The sequence below is a fragment of the Tupaia chinensis genome, unplaced genomic scaffold, assembly GCF_000334495.1.
Source record: "Tupaia chinensis unplaced genomic scaffold, TupChi_1.0 Scaffold000012_1, whole genome shotgun sequence".
NCBI lineage: Eukaryota > Metazoa > Chordata > Mammalia > Scandentia > Tupaiidae > Tupaia > Tupaia belangeri.
Genome location: NW_006159442.1, coordinates 4,086,816 through 4,092,888, shown reverse-complemented (window position 1 = coordinate 4,092,888; position 6,073 = coordinate 4,086,816). Strand labels below are relative to the sequence as shown.

General features: G+C 41.3%; 1 pseudogene; it reads right to left on the bottom strand.

The window, feature by feature from the left end:
• Positions 1-921: 921 nt before the first annotated feature.
• Positions 922-2,428, bottom strand: LOC102502135 (iron-sulfur cluster assembly 1 homolog, mitochondrial pseudogene; annotated as a pseudogene).
• Positions 2,429-6,073: the final 3,645 nt, after the last annotated feature.

Here is a 6,073-nt window from a genome sequence, read left to right as displayed (position 1 = left end):
CATCATAAGGACTTTACCAGAGCCATGAGCTTGCACAACGACCACTGCAACCTTTCACAAAAAATACTTCTGCAAAAACATCTGCCCAGAAACCACCTACCCAAATTTCATAGACAACACTATTGTTATTGATCCTGGTAGTCAAGCATAATAGCCGCAAAACAGTTTTAAGTAATCCCTCTTCATTTTTCTTTTCAAAACCCTTAGTTCCTAAAATAGATAAGTGGGATTATATCAAGCTAAAGAGCTTCCTCACAGCAAAGGAAACTATAACTAGAGTGAAAAGACAACCCTTGGAATGATAGAAAATTTTTGCAAATTATCCCTCAAGCAAGGAATTGATACCTGGAATATGTAGGGAACTCCAACCAGCTCACCCATTTAAAAAAAGAAGAATCCAATTTTAAAATGGGCAAATGAACTGAATACACAACTCTCCAAGGAAGACTTAGGAATGGCCCAGAGGCATATGAAAACATGTTCAAAGTCTCTTGTCATAAGGGAAGTGCAAATTAAAACCACAATGAGAGACTGTTTAATCCCAGTTAGAATGGCTAGGATCAATAATAAAGAATGACAAGTACTGGCAAGGCTGTGGTAAAAGGGAGTTTTCTTCTTTTTTTAAATACCATTTGCCAAACTCATTCCAGGAAGCAACTTTAATCAACAACAGGTTCTAACAAAAGGTGTACAAGAGAGCTTAATGGAGGGTGAAATGTTTTCTTCTTTACAGAACAGAAAATAATCCGAAAGAGCGGTGGCTTCTTTTTTTATCTTCTACAAAGAAAATGAATAACACTTCTTCTGAAACCTAACATCCTGGCTCCATTTTTAAGATGCATCACTTTACTTTCCTCACAAAGCAGACACACATCATAAACCTCACGCACATGACAGTCGCTTGATTTCTTCTGTATAGTTTCACCAAGCTTTCCTGAAGCTTCCAGCTGAGGAGTCCTGGGGTTTCAAATTTTAAGTTTCCTCCACACCACAAGTTCCTTTGGTGTTTGGGTTATTAAACACAAACTCGGGATAATTTGTCCTCCACATAGTCCATTTCTGTTCCTACATGTGTTAGTTGTGCTTTCTTTTTGATGAACACTCTGATTCCCTCTTGAACAACTTCTTCATTAGACAGAATCTCCCTTTGTCTTCTTATACTTTCAAGTATAAGAAAGGCCATTACAGCCCCTGGTCCAGACACTGACTTTCACACATTCATGTTCAAGTTTATCTTTAAGAAGTTGTTTTCTTGCTTACTGCTGAAGATGACAGCATGAGGGTGGCCCAGGTGGGTTGCCGCTTCCTCTTGCTCCTAGCCTGGATGGTGACCTAGACTTTCAAAGCTAATATCTTTGTTAGCCCAGTATCCTGAAACCTCAGGCCAGAGCTCTGACACCTCAGCCTCTCTCCATGGACACAGCCAGCACATTCAAGGGAATTCTCTTACATTGTCGGTGGGAATGTAAATTGATCCAACCTTTGTGAAAAACAATATGGAACTTTCTCAAAAACCTACAAGTAGAATTCCTATATGACCCAGTAATCTCACTCCTTGGTATTTACCCAAAGGATAGAAAAACAATCGGAAAGGCATCTGCATATTCATGTTTATTGCAGCAATATTTACAGTTACTAAAACATGAAAACAACCTAAGTGTCCAAAAACTGATGAGCTGATGACTGGATTGAAAAACTGTGGCACATATATACTATGGGTTATTACACAGCTGTGAGAAACAATGAGATCCTATCATTTGACTCAAAATGAATGAACATAAAACTTAATACTGAGCTAAGTAAGTCAGACTATGAAGGATATGCATTGGATAGCCCCACTCAATTTGTACTGAATGTCTGCACTTTATGGCAGAGATTGAGAGATCTGAAGATGTGATGGTAGAAAGGATGGGTGTGGATGCTAGAGACTGTAAGCAGGGAGTTGTGGACAGTAGAGAGTGGTGGTGGAGGGTGGGTGTTGGGGACAAGAGGAGGAAACATTTGGCAGATGGAACAAAAAAAGTTCTTGATCCAATTATCACGCATGCTTTGAAAACCCATCTTGTACACTACAAAAATGTATAGTGATTGGGACCAGCAGATGGCATAATGATTACATTGTTGGGCTCCCGTATGACTGCCTATGGTTCAAGTCCTAGACCCAGAGGCTTGAAACTCACACCGAGTGTGTATGTGTGTATGCCAGAATCCCAAGAGGAGAATGAAGGAGAAGGGATTGTGGTGTGACCGCCCCCGGGGGGGGGGGGGGAGGGGAATTTCTTGCTTTCTGTCTTTGAATCTCTGGCAAGTGCATGTGTCCTATAGCAAAAATCTCTTTTAAAAAAAGATGCATAATAATTAAACGTAAATGAGAAATTATAAAATAATAAATACCCTTCTTTTTCCTTACCTTCCAAAACACAGACATCCTTTACTATGGAAAGCATATTCCACATTGCAGCGTCGATTCCTGAATAGACTCTCTTTCAGCATCTCTCTGCCTGTTAGGTAAAGGTTGGCAAGACTAAATAAATTAGCAGCTGTGTGTTAAATGTTTTTAATTTCTTTAATTGACCAGAATACTCTTCAGAAACAGCGAGTTACAGCTAAGAAGAGAAAAGGCAATGGCAATCTTAGACAGACCCTGGGAGGAACGAAGTGTGAGCTTGTTAGGCCCATGGTGTATAAAGCCAACATCTGGTGATTGCATCTAATTCTAGATACATGCTGTAGGAGTTGCTTTAGCACATTTTTGTGACAGTAAAACTAGTGAGAAAACTAGTAACCATTTTATGAAAGAGAGTGGAAGAAACCTAAGAACTGAAGTCCTATGGATTTAAGCAACAAGTTAGTCATTCAAACCCTACTGGACACAGAAAACACCTGTGGTCACTGGAGGAGCTGATTGAGCAATGGTGAGCCAGAGTGAAAAGGATTTCTTATACTGGTATTGTAGTCAGTGACTGGTTAATCTTTCCAGAATGTTCATTTCTTCTTTAGTCTCCCAATAGATGCAGATCAAGTGCCTAAGAATAAATACAAATATAATTTACTTTAAAAGATTAAATGCACGGGGCCGGCAGGTGGCGTGGTGGTTAAAGGCGCTGGACTCCCACATGGGCGATCATGGTTCAAGTCCCAGACCTGGTGGCTTGCTTTCTCACTTTCCCTCTCTTTCTCTGTCTCTCTCTGATCAAACTGGAAAATAATAATAATAATAATAATAATAAATTAAAGTTAAAAAAAAAAGATTAAATGCACAAAAGGGCAGCATGCTAGGATTTGAGGGATGATGCAATTGTTCAGCTCCTCCACCATGGCACTAGTTACACGACTCCTTATGTTTGTCAAAACCCATACACCACTACAGCAAAAGGAATACATTTTACTCCGCCAATCACAAAATGAACAACTAGTCAAATATATTGTTTAAAGTAAAACAAAGCTGACTTTGTCCAAAGACAGCTTCTGATTTACACCGTACTATGCACTGATTCCAAACTAAAAGGAGGAAACTCAGGCAAGTCCAAGCACCAGGTCTTCTGAAGCTCTTTCCGTGGCCGATACACTTTCCAGGAGGGACTGAGGGGCAGGAGAGACTTGTTTTGATCTTTCCAAGTTTGCTCCTGTAGGAGGTGCCAATTCTCACATGTATGTGCAACACTGAAGTCAGCCCAGGGGGGGTTGTGTGGCGCCCCCCCCCCGGGGGGGGGGGGGGGGGAGGGGAATTTCTTGCTTTCTGTCTTTGAATCTCTGGCAAGTGCATGTGTCCTATAGCAAAAATCTCTTTTAAAAAAAGATGCATAATAATTAAACGTAAATGAGAAATTATAAAATAATAAATACCCTTCTTTTTCCTTACCTTCCAAAACACAGACATCCTTTACTATGGAAAGCATATTCCACATTGCAGCGTCGATTCCTGAATAGACTCTCTTTCAGCATCTCTCTGCCTGTTAGGTAAAGGTTGGCAAGACTAAATAAATTAGCAGCTGTGTGTTAAATGTTTTTAATTTCTTTAATTGACCAGAATACTCTTCAGAAACAGCGAGTTACAGCTAAGAAGAGAAAAGGCAATGGCAATCTTAGACAGACCCTGGGAGGAACGAAGTGTGAGCTTGTTAGGCCCATGGTGTATAAAGCCAACATCTGGTGATTGCATCTAATTCTAGATACATGCTGTAGGAGTTGCTTTAGCACATTTTTGTGACAGTAAAACTAGTGAGAAAACTAGTAACCATTTTATGAAAGAGAGTGGAAGAAACCTAAGAACTGAAGTCCTATGGATTTAAGCAACAAGTTAGTCATTCAAACCCTACTGGACACAGAAAACACCTGTGGCCACTGGAGGATCTGATTGAGCAATGGTGAGCCAGAGTGAAAAGGATTTCTTATACTGGTATTGTAGTCAGTGACTGGTTAATCTTTCCAGAATGTTCATTTCTTCTTTAGTCTCCCAATAGATGCAGATCAAGTGCCTAAGAATAAATACAAATATAATTTACTTTAAAAGATTAAATGCACGGGGCCGGCAGGTGGCGTGGTGGTTAAAGGCGCTGGACTCCTCTGCAAATCAGGCTGATTAAGATGAGGTCCCTTCCCTGCCTTGCTGCTTTATACTGCATGCCAGGACACCAAGCTTTGTCAGGGAGAAGACAAAAAACTGGAAAATAATAATAATAATAATAATAATAAATTAAAGTTAAAAAAAAAAGATTAAATGCACAAAAGGGCAGCATGCTAGGATTTGAGGGATGATGCAATTGTTCAGCTCCTCCACCATGGCACTAGTTACACGACTCCTTATGTTTGTCAAAACCCATACACCACTACAGCAAAAGGAATACATTTTACTCCGCCAATCACAAAATGAACAACTAGTCAAATATATTGTTTAAAGTAAAACAAAGCTGACTTTGTCCAAAGACAGCTTCTGATTTACACCGTACTATGCACTGATTCCAAACTAAAAGGAGGAAACTCAGGCAAGTCCAAGCACCAGGTCTTCTGAAGCTCTTTCCGTGGCCGATACACTTTCCAGGAGGGACTGAGGGGCAGGAGAGACTTGTTTTGATCTTTCCAAGTTTGCTCCTGTAGGAGGTGCCAATTCTCACATGTATGTGCAACACTGAAGTCAGCCCAGAAATTGGGACTGGAAAGAAGCCAGCTTGTCTTCTTCTCAGTAAAAGACAAGATGAAATGCACATAGAGATAAGAATGAGATATCAGGACCAGTACAAGGCATAACAGTTACGTCACTGGATACCCATATTTTCAACTATGGTTCTAGTCCCAGACCTGGCAGCTTCAAACTCATGCCGGTTGTGTGTGTGTGCACACCCAAAATCCTAAGAAGAGACAGGATTGTAGTGTGTCCATCTCCCCAGGTTATGATTTCTTGCTTTCTGTCTCTCTGGCGAGTGCACACACCCTATAACAAAAATATATCTCTCGCTCAAAAAAGAAGAATGTAAGGTATTACAATATGGGCTAGGTCAGGTTGGCTTCCCAGGCTGGCTGAGCTGAATAAAAATAAAAATAAACCAAAAAATTCAGCCAGGTAGCATGGCCGTCAGGGTAGCTGGATCCCATGTGGCCGAGTGCACAATTCGAGTCCTGTCAACTTGAAAAGCACACAGGGCACATGTATGTACGTGCTTAAAATCCCAAGAGGAGGGACCAGCAGTTAGCGTAATGGCTATGTCGCTGGACTCCCACGTAATCGACCGCAGTTCACATCCCGGACCTGGTGGCTTAAAACTCACGCCGGGCGCGTGTGCGTGCGTGCCCAAGATCCCGAGAGGAGAACAGAGGAGAAGGGATTGTGGTATGGTCGTCCCCCCTGGGGGGTGATTTCTCGCTTTCTGTCTCTCTGTCTCTCTCTCTCTGTCTGTCTGGTGAGCGCACGCGCCCAACAGGAAAAACCTCTCCAAAAGAAAAAAAAAAAATCCCAAGAGGAGAACAGAAGGGAGGGCGTTGCAGTGTGGCCATCATCCCCGAGGGGTGCTTTCTTACTTTCTCTCTCTGACAAGTACATGTGCCCTATAGCATAAAAAAATTAATACACAAACAA